This window comes from Anabrus simplex, chromosome 3 (genome assembly GCF_040414725.1).
Source record: "Anabrus simplex isolate iqAnaSimp1 chromosome 3, ASM4041472v1, whole genome shotgun sequence".
In the NCBI taxonomy this organism is placed as follows: domain Eukaryota; kingdom Metazoa; phylum Arthropoda; class Insecta; order Orthoptera; family Tettigoniidae; genus Anabrus; species Anabrus simplex.
The window spans coordinates 154084738-154107612 of NC_090267.1; positions in this window are offsets into that span (position 1 = coordinate 154084738).

Here is a 22875-nt window from a genome sequence, read left to right on the forward strand (position 1 = left end):
TGGGGTGTGCGTCGTGCTGAGTAATGGCATTCAGAGCACAACCAGTGCGTCTGAGTGTTATGAAAGGTGTTGCTCATAGGGTCAGTCGTGCTACAATAGCACTGCCTGGCGCAGTGAGGATGCACTGACAAACTACCTCACTCTTCGTCTTGCCTAGTGCGCCTCATTTAGGTACTGCCATTGGTTTTTGTGGTTTTCCTATAACTGCACAGCCTTTGGTGGTGCTATTTGAGAATCCAACCAGCCTCTGGGCTGATGACCTAACAGACAGACATCTTGTACGAGAGGCAATACGGCTGAGGGAGACGCCAGCCTGCCACGTGCCACTCCAGTATCTGTAGACCGTCTGGCTAGGCGGCAGTTGTCTTGAGCGTTTAAGATCCTAATAGGCTGATGCACCAGAGTGTTTGTTGTTAATGTTTTAAATACAATGAGGAGATAACAATTACTGTTCCGGTTCGTAACATTTTCCACTTAAAACTCTGAAGTAGTAAGAAAATAACCACCGAGCTCGATAGCTGCAGTCGCTTAAATGCGGCCAGTAACCAGTATTCGGGAGATAGTAGGTTCGAACCCCACTGTCGGCAGCCCTGAAAATGGTTTTCCGTGGTTTCCCATTTTCACACCAGGCAAATGCTGGGGCTGTACCTTAATTAAGGCCACGGCCGCTTCCTTCTCACTCCTAGTCCTTCCCTATCCCATCGTCGCCGTAAGACCTGTCTGTGTCGGTGCGACGTAAAGCGACTAGCATAAAAAAAAGAAAAAAGAAAATAACCTGGTTGTTCGGTAGTAGAGCACCAGGTAGGCAAGAATATCTCCGGTTAGCAATATTTTAAAAAAAATTATTAATTGGCCTTTGGCCTCTTGACCATATAGTCAACTTTATTACATACAGGACAGACAAATAACACACCGTGTATACATAGCACAGAGTTACTAGAGCTTACAAGTGAGAAAATGTAAAACAAACTTATTTCAGTTGTTACAAACATGACTTTCGTCATTATCTATCAGGGGCGTAGCCAAAAGTGTGTGTGTGTGTGGGGGGGGGGGTGCTGGGGGTTAGAACCTCCGCCCCTGGAAATTTTACAAAAGCAAACTAAACAGAAACTGACCGTAAACAACAAACTAAATAAACATTCAGAGACACAATTGTAGGGCCTACAGATCTGTGGAATCTATTTTCTAAGAAGCCTTGGATGTCGGATTTTAGATTGCAAACTGAACATACCGTTCGCTGTACAACTGTTCATCTTGATCATATTGTTCTTGTTCTGTATTGAACCCATGACCTTTGTGCCCTAAGAACATTATGCATAAATTGACAATTAAATTAAAAGTTGGATTCTTGATAGCATGGATTTGACACGTGACGAGGGGGTGATTACCTTCGGTCCCACGCTCTGGGATACGTGACGTCAGCCGCACGTGTTAACGGCGGAAGAATCTTAAGTCAGTTTAGCGAACTATTTCAAAGCGCGTGTACATGGCGTGACCCAAGCCAAGTCAAAAAAATATAGTGCCTATCAAAGGAGGTCATTTATCCCACAAATCGAACACGTATAAATTTTAAATGTCCATGAACACTACCGCCAGAAATGTAACAAGTATGTAGTCACTTTCAAAACTCTTGTAATTACAGTTTAATTAAGTCAGAAAATTTATAGAAATTTTCTTGGCGAACAAAGGGAGATGCTATAAATATGAAGGGACGCCATGACGAAGTCTCCTTCTCCGGCATTTGTAGTACAAAGCGGACGAAAAACTGTTGAGCTGCTCTGCGAAATCAAACAACAAAAGTAGACTGAGTTCAACTGCAGATTTTAGCCATTGTGGCTGGGGTCTTGACTCCATGAAGAGATAGTTTTCTTGAGTGAAATAATTGTAACAGATAGGACGGTTAAGGTACCGAATAAATTTGTAAAGAAAGTAATTCGTGTGCGGAAAGAAATTACAGTCCATCGTGTGCGCTCAACAAAAAAGTGAAGGGCATTTCATTTTTTTATGCTTTATTCCAGGAAACCTGAAGAAATATAATAATGATCTGTAAAGCCATGAATGTAAAAATGGCTAAATAAAATGCCAGGGTCGCGGGTGAGCCATATGACGAACACTGGTGAGACTACATAAGGTAATGTGACTTTCCATCTTACTACCTATTATATCTTGTTTCATGATCTCTAAGAGTGTATTTGAATGGGAATATACGACGCAGAGGTCACCCCTATTAAGTTTTGTAAATGTTAGAATACGACTAAAAAGTCATTACCGAGCTCTATAGCTGCAGTCGCTTAAGTGTGGCCAGTATCCAGTAATCGGGAGATAGTGGGTTCGAGCCCCACTGTCGGCAGCCCTGAAGATGGTTTTCGGTGGTTTTCCATTTTCACACCAGGCAAATGCCGGGGCTGTACCTTAATTAAGGCCACGGCCGCTTCCTTCCACTTCCTAGGCCTTTCCTATCCCATCGTCGCCATAAGACATATATGTGTCGGTGCGACGTTAAGCAAATAGCAAAAAAAAGTCATTTTTTTATTTTCCACTTGGATAAACTTTTGAAGTCTTGCGAGTGCCGTATAATGTTGAAAAAAGTTACTGAATAGGGTTTCGAAGTGATATCATGTAAAATGTAGATAGCCATTTCCGTGTGTGTGTGTGTGTGTGTGTGTGTGTGTGTGTGTGTGTGTGTGTGTACTGCCTATATTTTGTGACGTCAAATTAAGATGTTCATTCGACGTAAAATTTTTCTGTCTAATTTTGACGTAAACAATTTAGAAATCCATGGTTACTCATTTTCAATCGAGTGGAAGCGCGCTGTCGGGTGAGAGTCTAGTGTGATGAATTTGGACACGGAGAGAAACGTTTTTCTAGGCCCATTTTAAACTGTGTCTGACTGACAATAAAAAGATCTAGTGGAAATTTTCGGTCATTATTCGTAAAAATAAAGTTATTAAAAGTACGATATCATGTTATGCGAAGTTGGTCATTATTAATGCATTTGCGTATTAGACGTCATGAATTCTAGTAAGGATTTTATTCCAGTTCTTTGCCGTGATAGTTGTGGAGTTGGGTAACAGAGGTTAGTTTTGTCGTATGAGTCAAGATGAGATGTGTGAATCAGGTCAGACCTGTCATTGAAGCCGGGACATGGAAGCTGGAGGAATATTTTATAATGTTGGGAATGGAAAGAAATATATAGAAATCCATGGCGGTATTAATTTGCGACGCGTATATTTATTGTGGGCATCTTGAAGCATAATCTGCGCATTTTGTTGCTTAGAATATCGTATTTGTTTAATTATGTCGGCAGGGTTTAAAAGGGAGCATTTTGAGAAGCCAGTCAAGTAGAACAAACCAGGTGTTTCATGTTACTGCCAAGCGAACTTGGGGACGAGAGGCCTCAGCTGAGAGGGTTTCACCGTAAGATAACGGGACACACGTGGAATTGAGATTGTATTCTCGGCCGGGGAGAACTTTAAAAGTTGAATTTAGTTGAAATTCATATCCGGTAATAACCTGAGTATTGTGGAATACTGTAAATTTGTTTAATTGGGGACGTAATGAACATTTGAAACCACGAACTTCGAGTATAAGGAACAAGAGTAACCAAATTCAAAGTTGTTCAAAATATAGAGCGATGGTAGTGATGATTGGTTTGTCTGTGAGGGGTCGCAAAATTTGTAAATGGTATGACGAGATATGACATCGTAATTATATGGCGAGTTGCTTTGGTCTGTACGTAGATTATTAGGATACCCAAGTGTTAATAATGGCTAGGACTAGATTAGATTTAAAGTGTGAGATCATGAGACAAGATATATAACTGGACATGAATTATGTAACAATTCTTTTCCAGCCAGATAAACATCACATGATTGAATTTACATCACAGCTGCGTAGGAATTTGTGAAGAAACCAGAGTCCGCGGAGATATAAATTGTTGTTCTTTAACATTTCGTTTAATCATTTAAATTTATTTAATTATTAAATTCAGTGAAACCGCATTTTGAAATAACTTTAATCAAGCGAATAACTTGGAGATGCATTCTGGAAATCTTAGTTTGTTTTCTGGGGAATATTTAAATGGTAAAGTAACGATTAAGGTGACATATCCGAAGGAAATGGATTTTACTGCCACAAAGTTTGTGAGCATTGCTATTGTTGTAATTATTGAACTTTGATTGATTGAGCAGTGAATGTGCTGGGGATAGTAAAGTGGAAACTTTGGTCATCAAACGATGTAACTTAATTATGTTTGGCCTTCAGCTTAGAAACTTGGATGGTCAAGGGGTCATCAACCTCAGTGACTCAGATTAGGGCCATATGTCACTGTAGCATAATTTTCCTTGCGGTCATCATCCACAATGACTTTAAAGTAACTTAGAAGTTTAGATGTCGGTCCATGACATAGACGCAGGTCACATCGATTCAATTAAGGGTCCATGTTGTATAACCACTGTGTGGCACACATCGATTGGACTACCTTAATTATACCTAGAGTCCAGAGTTCGTGTTACGAGGGCTGGAGTATAACGAATCACTACGATGGTACATGCGGTCTCACATGGAAGCCGGATTTAAGGATTTCAAGACTCTCTTTTCTTTAATAAAATAATTGAGACAATGGTTGCTAGTAAGAATGCCCATCAGGCAGTTACGTCTAAGTCTCACACCAGTGTTGTGACCTTTATGTAAAAATGATTGTGGTGTCCAGTGGACACAATTGACTTTTATGATGCCGTTGACGTATCAGAATGCTTCAAATTTTCCTCAATAAATAGAAATCTTTTAAACAGATCTTTCATTCCAGTAGATAGATTAGAATTAATGAACCCTACCTTTACCTCAGCAAGTGACGAAGAACCCGATACGACCCAAGAGAAAGATCTCATGAACTTTGCTGATAGGTAAGAAAGGTAGGTATCCCCCAATATGGACCAAAGGGTTCAGTATTTTAATGTAAGGTTTAGTAGTTTACTGCAATCTGAATATCAACGTAATTCACTTGTATCAGTGTCCTTATAGTGATACTCGTGCATGCAAGCACCACACACACACACACACCTTCATTGTGTTCTATAATTATTTTGTAACCGGGGGGCGGTGCAACGGGGGAGATATAAAAATATAAATATAGGCGAAATCGAATTAGTCGTACAAGGACGAGACAAAGCTCATTTTAAGCCCCTTGACGCAAAGAATAAAACAATATTTTAAGGCCCCAAAAACCAACCGTTATGGAGATATTGGCATCACACTACCCCTGCTCTGGGAATCGGATAAAGAAATGAACTGCCGTAACCATGGCAGCATCAGCTCCAGGATTTTACAGCAGCGAAATTATCTAATAAATAAAATCGTAACAACCGTGTGTCTGTACTGCGCCCTGGCGGGGATGTGACAAGCGTCATGCAATTATGATGAATTATTGAGGAATATATATTTTCATTTTCAGAATAAAGAATATCTTACTGTACATACAGTACGAACAGGCCAGGCTGAGATGGTATGGTGAAACATGCACAGACTGTTGTCTCCACTGAGATTAACAAACACAATGAACGGCAGAATTAGAATTCTCAGAAATTGTGACGAAGGGGGAAAGAGAGTGGATAATTTGTTGCCAAAGTTTTCATAGCCCCGGGCAGAATAGGTAGTGGCAACAGCGCAGAGTGCCGGGTGCAGATTTCTAAGAAATGAGGCAGGGTATCTCCATGTACTAGCGGGAGTTGAACGCGGGGTTGGCACTGGAAGAAAAAAATATGAGCCTTCCCGGTCCCATGGTATATGTGGACCAATAGAAAATTTCATCGGCCTGTCGCAGGTACGCCAACTTCGTATTGTAAGAATCACTAGCGAGGCTAACTCTGCGGATTAAACTTATAAAAGGGAGTGAGTTATCTATTCAGAATAAGGTGGAATTTAGGAGCCTTACTATATTATAAAACTTATAAAAAGTTAATAATTGCGGGAGACTGCATGGTGTAATTCTGTGAATTCATGAATGCTATCCGATGATTGGCTGGAGGCAAAGGACGCCACAATAGAGCGCGAAATCCCAGGCCGGGATACGGCAGCTAAATTCGCAAATATATCCATTACCAGCGAACGATAATAGTTGAGAATTGGTATAGAGCTTTTGAGAACATAATTACATCATTGGATATCATATTTAAGCCACGGGCCGAACGGCAAATTGTCGTATGAAGATATCAGGACTGCGCGTCCCAAGATGAACTCCGGTGAACTCGGAAGAGAAGGGATACAAGCATAAATATGAGGTCGTGGACAAGGACTGAGAACTACTTTTGACAAAGCGCTCGGGCTGATACCACGCCTGGGGTGCGTGACAACTTCTGATATTTTGTTCGAGCCGTGATTACGCCAGGGGTGCGTGTGTGTACTTACTCGTGGAGTAGGGTTCGAAGTATTATATTGTTACATAGTACAGTGATTCATAACGTGATGTAGCTCATATTACAGTCTTGAGCAGTATACTAGTATGAAGTGTTTCAAATAGTTACAGGACTCAGTAAAGCATAACTTACGGAGTGTGAGATTCTACCAACAGATTAGGAAGTACGTTACGTGAGAACGATCACGAGTGTTTGATATATTTCACCTAGTAAACAGTCGATTATAAACTGATACCTGGTCAGCTGTGTGAACGCGCGACGGAAATTCAAGTGCACGCACGGGCCGTTGTAAAGAGCATCCTGAGGTATCCCATGTTCTTAGTGTCCGGGAAAGGAATGAAGAATGTATATCTACATTACGTGGGCTAGATACAAGGCCGAGAGTGTAAAATTTGTGAGTAGAATTTAGGGTGGAAATTATTCCAAAGTGCAACAGTTATTTTATTTGTTTTTATTCAAAATGTGTAAAGTTGAAAAGGGTCAAGGATTAATTCTTCAAGCTGGCATGAATACCATTGGAATGCGGTGCTAAAAACCGGAGGGGCTAGGCTCCTTGTCCGGTTTTAGCAGACTACAAGGGCAGAGATGAGTAACCTTTTTAAATATTTGTAGATTGCTATCGTTAGGGTGAGGAAATCATAAACATTTATCATGTAACTTAATTGTGAAACGAGCCGTTTCCGGCTCGTATAAATTCAAAGATAGATAGACAAAGGGACAAATTAATATGTACATAATTAAATCAAGCACTCATCATAATTTTGATTATTAAATAGAGTAGAGTAGGGTTTATTTGTTCATTCAAGTGCTTGAGTTGTTTGATATGATATGGAGCACGTTTCACGTAAAGATAATGTTAATATTCATTTAGAAGTGCTTCCAAAGTGTTTTCCCGTTATCGGAACTTTTATAGATACTAAGGCATGTTGTTAACATAATCCAGAGGTAGGGTTGCCAAGTGATTTAAATTGTTGTGGGACGGAATGAAGTCCATTGATTTGTTTGTAAATATCGCGAAGTTCGCCAGTGGACAAAATAATAATAATCTGTACAAGTGTCGAAGTATTACATTAATATTGGGTAATGTGTAAAGGCGTGTTTAATAATAATCTTTGAGAATAAAGGCACGGGCCTAGTTGGATAGAATGATTGCAAATTAATGTAATTTAAATGTGGAGATATTATGTGGCATGAATATTTAATTTGGGCATTGAATCCGATTTTAACACTAATTGTTGATTTAACGTTTTTGGACTCCATAATAATCATAAATAATTTTGGTAGAAACGAGATAGGCAATTTGATAATATGGTCACGCTATGTTTGAGGCCCAGAGTGATTTGAGCCAAAAGTTGAGATGTGGAGTTTTGTGGGACAGAAATCCGGCCCGAAATGAAAGTGAATTGTACAGATGTTGATGAAGAAATAGATGGATCTTAAGGCCTACATAGAGGTTGTATTTCTATACCGGTGTATTGAGTGGCAGAATAGAGTCCACACACCGAGGATTAATTAATGAAAATGTTTTGAAGAGTTCCGATGGATAAATGGACTTCAAAATGGAAAAGGAAGGAATAATTTAACACTTGCAGAGATTGGAGGTATTTGCCCAACTGCGAGGTGTTATGGGATTTGAGAATTGTCTTAGGAGCATATGGTCTCCATGAATTAACGACAGTACGAAAATAAGGTTGCAGGTTCGAACACTGTTATGTCCCGACCTATGTGAATTCGGATCTTGGTGATTTCTGTTTGGGAGAGAACGTATGTGACTAAATTATAAAGATGGGAAATAAAAATAAAGATTCTCGAAAGAATAATAATATTAATAATAATAATAATAATTGTACCGGGCGGTACACCTCCACGCCGCTAATTTAAAATATGCGCCAGTTGAAACTCCTCTGCTGGAGGAAGTCTGAACTTTATCGACGGTAGTAATTTTCAAGTTTCTCAGAAGATGTCACTACTCGGAAAGTTTGGAGTTTTTGAACTGTGCCACTTTTGATGTATTTTTGTTTCACCGGTAGTAAGAAGTGTGAACTTTCTCTTCTAGAGGACACTACTGAAAAACTACAATGGTGCACCCTAGTGCGATGTGAAAGAACTGTTTTTTGGAGAAATTTTTATTTCAAAAGTTTGTTTCTTGTTAAATTTTTTTTCTGTTATTGTTTAAGTTGGCTGTATACCCCTCTCTTTCCCCTTGTTTTGTATTTAGCCAATCCCGAATTTCTTTAATTAATTTCTGACCAATCTGATGTATCTTCCCCCAACTTGAATATGTTGCTGTTCCCTAGCCAATAAAGTGATTGTGGGCGGGTGTTCTCTTCCCTAAAACGCCTCGAACTTTCCGCGAGAGTATATAAACTGCTGATTTTTGGGTCTCTGGGCCACTTCTGTACCATCTTTCAGGGTGTAAAGTACATAGCAGGGGGCGGGAAGCGCCTCTTTCTTCGGCAGCGGTCAACAACAAGGTAATGGCCGATTAATAACTTCTTTCTTTGCTAGCTCAGCAGTTTAACTCTCGGGGCGGGTCCGAAGTTTTTCCATAATGTAACCTTCCTTAAAATGTAAAGACCCTTGGTATCTATTCTATCTTTAAACTGCATATCGGGATAGAGAGTGCTTAACTCTCTCGAGCTCCCACTCATATTGTTTTGAGGTGAACTTATTTTTTCTCAACCTATTCTTCTTTAACGTAATGTAAATTGTTTCTTTCTTAAGTCACCTCTTTAGTATGGGATTAGCCCTTGTATTAACGGCCTAGTGCCAAGTAGGTTTTAAACAAGCGTATTAGGAGCGCAAGTTCGCCTCCTCTCAAATTGTTATTTTAGAGGTCATGTAATTAATCTTTTTTCACTTAATAGACCTCAGTAGGTTGGGTATTTTACCCCTGTGTCTATGTCCTGAGAGGACAACTTGAAGGTGGAGTTTGGTGTGGCCTTTGAGAGGCTTAAAGTTTGTGAGCGAGCGGCTCTTTCCTGAAAATTGAGTGTTGTATGCCTCGAGGAGGCTTTTCTGTGTAATTTGGAGCAAGTGCTCCTGAGCATGAATGGGGTTTTCTGCTCCTCTGTTAAAACTTATTTTGAAGTAAGGTTGGGCTGATTGCCCAAGAATGGTGAAGTCGGGGCGCGAAGCCCAAATCCGGTAAATATTGTAACTACATTTTGTTGTCTTGCTACTCTGTACCTGCCATGCTTGTTTTTTCTTTATTTTGAAAAGAAAATATAACCTTGTTAATTTTACATGAACTCTAATTTCCTAGCTTGAGACCCGTGCACACCCGCACCTTCTTTCACCTCTAACTACCGCAAAAACTCGGTAACAATAATATTCCACGTAAATCATGTCTGGATTGATTAGTGCCAATATAAATCGAAATTGTAAAAGGGGTTATGCGTTAAACATATATAGAGTGGACTACCGTGTAACAAGCGAAATTAATTTTTTAAATTAAAAAAAAAAAAAAATAATAATAATAATAATAATAATAATAATAATAATAATAATAATAATAATAATAATCCCCGATACTCTTCAACTGTTTTCTTGAAAAGATCATCAGAACCTGGCGGGTGAGATTACAGGAAACCAACTACAGTGCATTGAGAATAGGAACCAAATCCAAGGGGATCGCAACAGACTGCTTAGCATTTGCCGATGATATTGCTGTTCTCTCAAACGACATAGAAACCGCTAGAGCTCAAGTTGAAATTTTAAAGGAAATTGCCGAACAAACTGGTTTGCAGATATCGTTTGAGAAAACGGAAGTAATGACTAACATCAAAGAGGCTCCATCAAAACTCCATACGAAATACGGGGACATCACCCGAGTAGACAAATTCAAATACCTGGGTGAGATAATCATGAAAAATGGACTGGACAAAGAAGCACTTCAGGAGCGAGTACGCAAACTGGAAATAGCCTACCAAACATCCCGCACAATCTACAACAAAAAATGCCTTTCCCAAAACACCAAGATACGTCACTATGAAACAATTCTGAAGCCAGTGGTTCTATATGCAGCCGAAACCCTGTCTCTAAATGCCAACAAAGAACTCCTTGAAGAACTGGAGAAAAAAGAACGCAAATTTGTGAGAGGAATCTTGGGATCAAAGTACAGAAATGGAATCCATCAAAAGAGATCCAACGAGGAAGTCTACAGGAAAATAGAGAAAATTACCGACACAATCAGAAAAAGACGGGCACGGTTTTACGGTCATCTGAAAAGAATGGACAGAAGAAAGTTAACTAAAGAAATCTTTCACTTTTTGATTCAAACCCCAAAACCACAATTCCCTGGTTTAGAAATACCAAAGAAGACCTGCAAATGCTACATATCTCAGCTGAAGACGCCCTTAACAGAGATCTCTTCCGCAAGAAAATATTGACGAACGGGCTAAACCGAGACGAGCAACCGAAGAGAAGACACGGTGCCCCTTGGACAGAGGAGCGCAAGCAGGCCCACTCACAAAGAATGAGGGAAATTTGGGCTCTAAAGAAGGCCAAGTTCAGTGTCAAATGCAACAAGACTTAACGTGGTCCTTGATGGCCCCAGCGAATTATATATATATATTAATAATAATAATAATAATAATAATAATAATAATAATAATTTGAAGAAGAAGAAGAAGAATTTACTTTTTTATATTTTGGACATAATGATGATGTTGAGAGTTGAAATGAAAAATTTGAGATTTTAACTAATAATAATAATAATGCGAATATTTGAAGAAGGAGGAGAAGAATAAAAAAGGAAGCTACTTTTTTATTTTTATTTTTTTGATGAGAATAATAAGAGCGAGAAGTTGAAGTATTATAGCGAGGATGATTACGGGTTACGATAATCACGATTTCCACTATTAATAATAATGTTGATAATAATAATAATAATAATATTTTTTATATTTTTATTTTATTTTATTATTTCGGATGCTGATGATGAATGATACTAGGGAAGTCAGCTGGCGAATTAACGTAATAATGTCAAGTGTTGTGAATAATAAGTTAAGTTAATAGTTGTAAAATGAAGGCAAATCCCTACATCTGGACCATTAGGTTATAGTCGCTTTGTCGTTTCCTTCAACTAACGATTAGCATATCTTGGTTAGGAACCCGGGGAGAGTTTGTAGTTTCCCGGGTTGGTCTCATCTCAATCAAAGTGGAGGCGATAACATGGTCCATGTGATCGCGCCTACTTAGCCAACAGGTAATTGGTCCACGACCAAATATGTTCATGGTGTTAACGAAGGTAAATCTGATACCTTCAGATATCAACGGTTCCACCACCCAAATGGAAGGGTGGTCAAAAGTGATAAATATTATGTAATCATTTTTCAGGAATAATTTGCCAAATTACCGGCAAATCAAGGGTCAACAGATTTTGTTGTGTGTAAAAATTATTTTGTTTACTTAAATAAAATGCTCCTTTAGCATTTGCAAGGAAACAGTTCCAGGTTCTTGTTCTTGTAGAATAGTAAACCCTTGGTGATCGTTTAAATATCCGTCCCCATCCCTAGGATGGAGCCTTCATAATTTCCCTTTGATCTGAATAGGTATATAATTTGTGTGTTTATGGTGAGCCTTAAAGTTAAAGATTAGAGTATCCCGTTCAACCCTGTAGTACTGATTGGATGGCGCCCTTACATTTAGTTTGAGATCTTATATCTCAAAATATAATTTTTTATTGTTTATTAGTTGCGATAGATTCGGACCGTAACATTCCCTGAGATAAATGCTGGTTGGGACTCAGGCTTTGAGCGGGTACATCATGGCGCCCAACGTAAAAGGGCTGATTGCATCATGCTTGAGCAACGTGTGACTTTAATTTAATTTTGCAAAAAAAAAAACACACAACGGAACTTTGTTGCATTAGCGACGATATCATGTCGCACAACTAATGGACGGATTGCATAATAGTTAGACCCAATCATGGGGCTTAAACATTTAGGCTGATTACATCATGATTAAACCCAATCGGGGTATTTGAATTAATTATAGACCGCATCACGGTTATGCGTTGTTGGGAAGCATTCATTCAGATCTAGGAAGGTAAATCTAAATAATGATGGCATCATCTAGTGTACGAGATGACCCCATTATTATAATACTTTGTTAATTAAATTTGATGTTTACATTTCATTTGTTTTTTATTTATTTATTCTGTCATTGTGTTCAGAAATTTATTAACATAGCAGAGGCTAGTAGTAATTTCCGAACGGGGCTCGTTTGATAAAATGATAGAAGTAGGTTGTTGGTCTCATCAGTTAGTAAATAATTTGTTTTTGCAAATTTTCTGATGCGATTTTATATCTGCGAATGTGGAGACTCCACACTTTGGTCACCAAAGGGCAGTAGGAGTACATCGTAGGAACAAGGAGAATATGGTAAAATTTATACTGAGTACCAAACTCCAAGTTAATACAGGAATGAGAACTGGAACTGTGTCGACGAGAATTTATTAATTTCAGATTTAAGGCTACGAGACTGCTGTGTTATGTCAAAATTTCTAGGTGGTGTTTGACATAACAGTTTTAAAATTATTTTCTATATGTGTCTGACACGTATTTATTCTGGATGGAACCAAGCAAGATTTGTTGTCCTTATGCTACTCGTTGTTTGATACGAGTGATTGAATATAAATTGTGGTAAGAAAATAGAAATTTAATTCGAGTATTGAACCGTTAGATGATAGGACCTTGAGCAACTGTTAAACGTAGTGCTGTAGGGCGAGGAGCCGTTTGGCCCTAATTTGTTATTATATAAATTCGTAATGTCTGATATAGAGGGGGAGATATCCCAGGATGGACATGTAGGAGAGGAAGAATCGCTTACGTTTTCGGATATGATGAGGCCTATGGCTCTTCAATTTAAGTCGTTAGAAAGGTCTAATTAACAAATTAATAGGTCGATAGAACAGAGTAATAATTCTTTAAAACAGTCTATGGAGCAAAATAGTGATTCCTTAAAACAGTCTATGGAGCAAACTAATAGATCTATGACTGGAGTATTGGATTCCGCTTTAGATAAATTGTTACAGTGTTTTTGAGATGGGCCTCCCTTGCTGCCTCTTGTACCGTTTTTGCATTGTGCGGGGAAGTCTATATCGGGCTAACTGCACATAAAATAATTGCTGTAAGATGTTGCAGATTGGGCTAAGACAAATTTAATTACTAGCTGGCTGCATATGTTCGGGAATAAATAAGGGCAGCTGTACCACCCGGTATATTTCTGCCTTTATTTTGATACACGTATTGCTATAACCATATTCTTCGGCGTTTGCCCGGTGTAAATAATTCAACTCTTTTCCTGAAATTTGTTATTACTTGAAGTGAAACCACACTGTAATAATACAAACAAGCAAATATATTACCTGTGTAAATGCTGTAAGTCAATAAGAATGCACAAAGGCTAAGTCTGCAAACCGTACCAAAGTCGTGACAAAACAAGGTTACGGTAGGTTAATGACGAAATTTCCTTCCATTTCAACTGAACTGATCTTTACTGAGGAGATGACGCCGCTTTCCTTTTCGCAGGAGTTATTGCAGAATTTTCTTGCGTCTTATTCATCCTAATTGAATTCTATACATACGAATTTGACGAAATAACACTATATTAATAAAAGGCTTCATTCGTCATTTCACAGGAACTGCGTTATTTAAATGCATTATTTGAACATGGCACAGTTCTACTTACCTGGTATTACCCAAACAGACTTGCAGTCCTACAGAGAAAGAAAATGTAACGCTAGTCATTTTAACAATACGACAGTGGCAACACGTAAATCTCGCAGCTCACGAAATAAACCGTGGCTGTATAGTGCTAACGTGCCAGAGTAACAGTAACTGAAAGACGTCATATCGGCAAGTAGTGAATCATATGATAATATGCTTTAGTTTGTTTAATGCAACACTGTGGCATAGTTTTATTTAAGCACTCAATATAGTCTCGGGGAATGTAGGAGGGAACCCTGGATGGCCGTGCCATAGATTGTGGGAACCCCGTAGCACTCCGTTAGGACCGAATTGCTCTGGTGCACCTGAGCCGTAAGTCGTGATTTCGATCATGTAAACCCCAATAACGGCGTACCCAAGCTCATAGAAAACTCTGGAGGGGGTGAAATGTAAACGATGCGATGTACCGAACATTTGTCACAGGTTGATAAACTTCTCTTTTCCAGGGCTGGAATCACCTGAATTTTGATCAATGAATCTATCACTAAGCTAAATTCCACAGATCTGATACCACACAGAATTATAATTATAATTATAGAGTAACATTGGCTCATAAAACGATTTACTCGTACTAAACTGAGATATTTGCGAATTAAAGGGAACAGCCATTAATATTTGGCGAACTCTTACAAAGAATAAGTGTATACCGGTGGTTTCCTTTGGAGCTGGCGACCTCGAGAGACTATAAATTCTGCGCTGTGAAGAGAATGGCTCTCCTTCTGTTTTTGAAAGCCAAAATGTGACGTGTCGTGATTCGCGAGTCGACAAGACTATTTCTTTGTGAAGTTTTGTTAAACTTGAAGTAGTATCACTGTGATTTGCCTCACAAGAGCTAATGACGGTATGCATTTACACATAACATCTAACGCTCACAAGGACAGATTGCAACCGGGCCCACTTCCCTTAATTTAGTGCCGCTTGGATCGGACTCATGTCTGCGCGGAGTCTATAGTCAAATAATAGCCAGCACTAAGGTTGCGATCGTGCATTAGAGCACGCTAAGCGGAGAACTAGATGGTTCTAAATTAAATCAGCAGTTCCAGATACGACCGACAACAAGGAGACAGCAATCATGATGTATCCAGAAGTCGATAAGAGGATCCTCATCCCTGTGCTGTGTACCGTAGTCATGGGCTAAGTACACATGACGTAGCGGTCATGTGATTCGTCACTGATGGAGAGGTTGCTGCCAAGTTAAGTCCTTTCGTTCTATAAGCATGTGAAGTGATATCTACATGCACTAGTGTAGCAAAGCAAAGCAAAGTCACCTCCGTACAGACCATGAAGGCCCTTGGATGAGTGGAAGGTAAAGACTTTCACCATTGTTAACCTCGGCACGTGATGGGGTAAAGTGGTTAGCTCTACGCCCGGCCGCCTTTGCCCCCAGGAATTAACCTGGTACTCATTTTTGGTGTAGGCTGAGTGAACCTCAAGGCAATATGCACCTCGAGAAGTGGAAATCTAGTTTCTTAAATTTTACGACTTCCTGACGGGGATTCGAACCCACGTCCTTTCAGGTGAACCGAGCACACCTTTACCGCCTCGGCCAGGCAGCCCCTGCACTAGTGTAGGGCCGATTTAAACAAGTAAATTAATCTTTAAATGTAAGTCAGAGTGGCATTTGTTTTGCTCATATTAGTAAAGTTAAATACGTACAGGGCTGCTTGTATATCAAGTCCCCGAGCTGAGTGTTATATGTCTTTAGGTGGGGATGAGAGAAAGAATAGGTTAGATATAGTTGTGTGTTATAGTTATTTGTATTTTATTCCGGTGTGTATTGATTTTAGGTAGAGTTGTATGGGCAGAATCTTCATAAAAACCTAATGGCCCGTACGCCATCAGCGTCGTAATGTAAAAGTAGATTAGACTAGAGACAGTATATGTCAGGATGTTTTGTTTGCATGATGCATGAATTTCAGCTGTGAGGAGATTAGCGGGAAATATATCAACGTCGGAATTAGAATAGGGTCTTTAAGTGTGGTGGCAGGCAAATTCATGAATGCACCGGTCGTCGAACCGAGGATTATTTATATATGAGGCTAAAGAATTGCCTATGGATATTTACGGGGCTGAGATGACAAGAGATAGGCAGTGAGTGCCATGATGTTATATTTGGTGCTATGATATATATGAGTTAGTAAGCCAGCCTGTTTTATATGAAATTATGTAAGGCTGTGAGCTGTATTTTGCTGGTCAGAATAACGTGCTATTCTGAAGCACTGAGAATGTTGACCAGAGTGGACGTGTTATTGTTCTTACCCAGGTAGAAGCAAGCCCCATTGACTCAACTGTAGGCTGAATGCACAGATAAGAAGTGAAAGTTGTTACAAATGATTCCGTCACCCGCGTGAATTGCCTGACCACAGATCGCAGTTAGTTGATGTTACGTTGCCAATCATCTGATTTCCCTGGCATGTCAATGCTATTGCTATGCTGTATCTATGTGTGATATATGCGATGTGCAGTGGCCGGATATGTTGGGATCTTGGCCCGACAGCTCTATCAACTTCATTATGTATATTCTGTGTGCTTTATTTTGCCGGTATAATTAATTTAATTATCTTATGTTTTGTATTGTTGTGTCTAGTGCATTTTGTTTTGATGTTGTCTTTTGTTTGGTAACGGGGAGATATTGCACGATGGCTAGTTTGGGAAGAAAGGTTGTGACCTTATCCGTGATCATGGGTTCGGACCCATATCATTAGAGGGGCTGTGTTCTGCCCGAAGGCAGGTCGAACCTCCACAGAGGTGTGCCTGAGCCGGAGTTTACGTGCGGTAGGGTGGCCAGTTCCTTTCCGCTCCTCCATTCCCTTACCCCCACCAACAGCGCATGGCAACCCATTCACTTCTCGACCACGCCCTATGCTGCTTAACTTCGGAGACCTCACGGGACCCGGTGTTTCAACACGGCTACGGCCGTTGGTCATATCATTCGGAAATGAAAACCTACAACCTGTTTTTCAGTCGTTGACCGGGTCAGGGATGGAATGAATGAAGCAGATATAGGTTATTAGTACGATGAGGTCGCCACTCCCAAAGTGATTTATGAATGACTGATAGATGCTATGAAATGATAATGGAGAGTGTTGCTGTTATGAAAGATGGAAAACCGGAGTACCCGGAGAAAAACCTGTCCCGCCTCCGCTTTGTCCAGCACAAATCTCACATGGAGTGACCGGGATTTGAACCACGGTATCCAGCGGTGAGAGGCCTTCGCGCTGCCGTCTGGGCCACGGAGGCTCTCTTCATATAATTAGAATTTGTGATTATTTTGGAAGGGTAATTCAGACGCAGCCTGAACAAGTGTTTTATGTATTTGTGTCCGAGTAATCATAATGTATATATGTTATTTAGGCCAATTACTAGTGTATCGGGTATTACTATCACATATCATGAACAGTTAGAAATCGAACCCTCGTACAAAGAGAGGCAGGCAACATAACTAAATAAAATGTAATTCAGACATATTCTATGTAACAAAAATGTAATTTTAATTTCTCGGGTTTGTTACCCGTTTTTATTTGTAAACAGTTTGTTTAATGATGTAAATTCATGTATTTGTGCGTGTCATTTTTCTTTGATTAACCAATAGTCGATTATTAATTTGATTGATGTTCTCTTAAAATCGAGTATGATTTCAGTTCATGTTTTTAGTTTAATAAAACCATTTTACCTGATTACTTTAGTTCTCATTCACTAGATTTATATGTACGTATTACCTGTCCACTTACGTTAGTTAGATGTTTATATTGCCAACATCCGGAACCACCACGCGCTTCTAGCACTGAGCTAGGCCGAAATTAGGACAGGATACGGCACAGTAGGTTCACTGAACTCTATGGTTGGTGACACTGAATCGAACCTAACAGTTAAAAATAACTATAAATCGCTACCTTCGGTATTCAGGCAAATGCTGGGGCTGTACCTTAATTAAGGCCACGGCCGCTTCCTTCCAACTCCTAGTCCTTTCCTATCCCATCGTCGCCATAAGACCTATCTGTGTCGGTGCGACGTAAAGCCCCTAGCTACCTTCGGTATTAACTGGGAAGAAAGAGTAAGGTTGTACTGTTCGTAGTTTATAAGTTTACATGGTGGGTAGTTTAGTTCTGGACATCCGCATGATAGCACTCGAGTGAGCTGTCATTTGTCGTCGTAGCGAGATTTGTAAGTACGGTATTCGGAGAACATTGTGGTGCGAAGAATTGCAAATGAATTGCAAACTGAAAATGCTTTCGAGGGGAGAGAGTGGTTTGTCAGAATTCCAAAAAGTCAAAAATGCTAATGCCGAGCTTCAAAAGGCTTGTCGGGAGCGTCTGAAAATGTGGCCGGCACCATGGCTAAATGTTTAGCCTGCTGGCATTCGGTTCAAAGGGCCCCTTGGTTTGATTTCTGCTGGCTCGAAGACTGGGTATATGTGTCATCCTTACATAGAAAAACCTGAAAGAATTTGAAAAATAAGGAAACATTTGTCATTTTTAAAAAAGTAGTACGAAATTATTTTTTGCTCCGCGGGCAACTCGAGTCCCAGCCGAGCACATCTGCTCACACAGTGGTGGAAAAAATCAAAGCCATACTAAATATATTATTTCGATAATTTGGTTCGTGTTCTTCGATGTCTCCAGTGAATGCGACTCACACCAGCACTAACTGACACGAGAACTGAAAAAATATCAAAGAAAAGCAGCACGGTTTTTTCTGCGTGATTTCCGACAAAGGAGTAGTGTTACGAAAAGGTTGCAAAATTGGGGCTGGGAAGACTTTGAGGTAAGGAGAAGAGATGCTCGACTATGTGGTATGTTTCGAGCGGTCAGCGGAGAGTTGGCGTGGTATGACATAAGTAGATGAATAAGCTTGAGTGGATGTTTTAAAAGTTGGAAAGATTCATAGTATGAAGATATAGTAGGAATTGATGAGGACACATTGAGGCAAATATTCATTTATAGACGAGGAGTAATGGATTGGAATAACTTATCAAGGAAAATGTTCGATAAAGTTCCAAGTTGTTTGAAAATGTCTCAGAAAAAAGCTAGGTAAAAACTGGATAGGGAATCTGCCAGCTGGGTGACAGCCCTAAATGCAGATTGATTGATTGATTGATTGATTGATTGATTGATTGATTGACTGATTGAACTTGCAACTTTGACCCCAACATAGTCCCATTCGTATTTTTTCCATGGCTGCACGTACCAGCAGGATGCGTCTCTTGATTACGTCTTCACAGTTACATGTTTTCTGCGAGTCCCAAGTTACTCTGCAAAAAATTATGACTATTCTAGCTGGACGAAGCCAATACGGAGAAGATAAATCGAGCCGAAGAAAAATAACTTTTCTTCTAAGGTCTACCTGGGGTCAACATGACATGCGCGATGACTCGTACATTAGCATGAGCTAGAGTGTGCAGCATGCAACAGCTGCTGCAGCTAATTATCACCCCGCCCAACACTCCTGACCATAAAAGCTAACAATGCTCCAACATAGAAAGTAGCTTTTTTTTAAATCCAAGGCTGATTGCTGCTGCGATGCAGATTACATGTTTCTCGACACTATAAATTGCGTTTCCACGTCGCGGTAAGCAACTTCCTTGCTTTGGTATCAAGTTTGTCTCCAATGAGCTATGTGAGCATGCAGTGAACCATTTGCGGTTATCATGCTGTAAGTTGATATAAAACCCGCTCATGTTTCTTGTGTGTACTCTCCACTAGAGACAGTACACTGATCTCTTGCCAAGATCACGCTAAAATATCATTTTTAAAATTGAAGAATATGGGGATACTTTATTCCCATAAATTTGAGAAAGATAGGCTTCGCTACTGATACAACTCTCCTTACTAGAAGTGAAGAAGAGCTTGAAGAAAGACTCGAAAGAGTAAATAATATTCGCTTAGAGTACGGACTGGCCGTAGCCGTGTTGAAACACACGGATTCCGTGAGATCTCCAAAAGTTAAGCAACATTGGGCTGAAGAAAGACTCGAAAGAGTAAATAATATTCGCTTAGAGTACGGACTGGCCGTAACCGTGTTGAAACACACGGATTCCGTGAGATCTCCGAAGTTACGCAACAGTGGGTGTGGTTAAGATTTGGATGGGTTGCCACGCGCTATTGCTGGGGGGTAAGGGAATGGAGGGGCGGAAAGGAACTGGCCACCCTACCGTACGTAAACTCCGGCTCAGGCACACCTCTGCGGAGGTTCGGGCCTGCCTTCGGGCAGAATACAGTAAACCGTTACCCCTTACCTTACAGTATAGACTGGGAATCAGTTAATTCTAAAATGACGGTAATTAGTCGAGCAGCTTAAGTTCAGCTCACAGTCTGGTAGAGAGATTATGTATAGAATGGAATATAATAGACTACTGCCATCCGCCAGATTCGGGCGGATCACCTGAAATTGGGGAGTATTCATTTATCGTAATCCAACTTGCTTTACGTCGCACCGACACAGATAGGTCTTACGGCGACGATGGGATAGGAGAGACTAGGAGTGGAAAGGAATCGGCCGTGGCCTTAATTAAGGTACAGCCCCCCAGCATTTGACTGGTGTGAAAATGGAAAACCATTTTCAGGGCTACCAACTGTGGGGCTCGAACCCACTATCTACCGGATGCAAGCTCACAGCTGCGCGACGTCACCAAGAGCGAGAATACAGTGCTACGTCACATATTTTGTAGACAGTTATTCCAATGGATATGAATCAAAGCAAAGCTTTGCCATTAATGTCCTAGGGCAGGGATGGCAAACATATGACACTCGTGCCACTAGGTGTCATTGTCACAGATAAGACAGTGTAAGAACATATGTATGGTTCATAGAATATACCGAACACCCATGGTGGCAGAAATCGGACATCTCTGGAAACAGCAAACAGTAACTATTGTTGCAATGGTTATCACGGCAACTGGAGTCGTACCAAAACAGCTACAGAAAACTCACCAAAAGCTGAATCTACCATACACCATCAATGAAATGAAATGGCGTATGGCTTTTAGTGTCGGGAGTGTCCGAGGACAAGTTCGGCTCGCCAGATGCAGGTCTTTTGATTTTACTCCCGTAGGCAACCTGCGCGTCGTGATGAGGATGAAATGATGATGAAGACGACACATACACCCAGCCCCCGTGCCAGCGAAAGTAACCAATTATGGTTAAAATTCTCGACCCTGCTGGGAATCGACCCCGGGACTCCTCTCGCCAAAGGCCAGCACGCTAACCATTTAGCCATGGAGCCGGACACCATCAATGAGAACGCTACAGAAGGCAGTTACATTTGACAACTGTCATATTTTCAGAAAATTAATAAATAGTCTACTACCGGACGAGTTCGCCGTGCGGTTAGGGGCGAGCAGCTGTGAGCTTGCATCCGGTTCGAACCCCGTTTCCGGCACCCCTGAAGATGGTTTTCCGTGGTTTCCTATTTTCACACCAGGGAAATGCTGGGAATGTACCTTTTGAGCCCACGGCAGCTTCCTTCACACTCCTAGGCCTATTCCACCGTCGCCATAATGCCTCTCTGTGCCTGTGCAACGTAAAGCAAATACAAAAAAAAAAAAAAAAAAAAAAAAAAGAATTTAAATATTTAATAATAATAATGTCCGCCTCTGTGGTGTAGTGGTTAGCGTGATTAGCTGCCACCCCCGGAGGCCCGGGTTCGATTCCCGGCTCTGCCACGAAAATTTGAAACGTGGTACGAGGGCTGGAACGGGGTCCACTCAGCCTCGGGAGGTCAACTGAGTAGAGGTGGGTTCGATTCCCACCTCAGCCATCCTCGAAGTGGTTTTCCGTGGTTTCCCACTTCTCCTCCAGGCGAATGCCGGGATGGTACCTAACTTAAGGCCACGGCCGCTTCCTTCCCTCTTCCTTGCTTATCCCTTCCAATCTTACCATCCCTCCTCAAGGCCCCTGTTCAGCATAGCAGGTGAGGCCGCCTGGGCGAGGTACTGGTCATACTCCCCAGTTGTATCCCACGACCAAGAGTCTGAAGCTCCAGGACACTGCCCTTGAGGCGGTAGAGGTGGGATCCCTCGCTAAGTCCGAGGGAAAAACCGAACCTGGAGGGTAAACAGATGAATAATAATAATAATAATAATAATAATAATAATAATAATAATAATAATAATAATAATAATAATAACAATTTTCTTCTGCCTTCTTATTCATATTCAGAAAAGACTGTTTTGAAAGAAGCTATTGTCTCGTATTAATTGCTCTGGGAATATATTTGGTTCACAGCTGTACATCTGGTCCGACCAGAGTAGGCCTACTCGGAAGGTGAAGACGCGGGGATAAGCCACGCTTGTTCGAGGCGCGTCGTCACTGTTGTTTATCAAAGTTCGCAGTAAGCTTGCTTGGCTTTGCAGGCAAGTTGCCAGCTGTGGTTGGAGAGTACATTACATAAGTTCTTGACCATCTGCACAGCATAGTGTCGACATACATTGGCTGGCCGGTCGAAGTTCGCCAAGAAAAAATAAAAGATTGATTGAGGATATCAGCAAAACACGCTATTCAAGCTACATCCTGACCTTCGAGACTACATGGCTAATAACTTGTCTTCGATATGTGACAAGAATTTTAACGGAATTGACATCGGAATGTGCTGTCGTTAGTTAGCCCGCGTCCTGTTCAGATGGAGATATAGAGTGGATGTAATGTCTTCACCAGCCGACAGGTTTCAGGTGGGACTTCAATCTGATTCTAGCACCTGTTCATTTACGGTAGTAAACCGAGCTCGATAGCTGC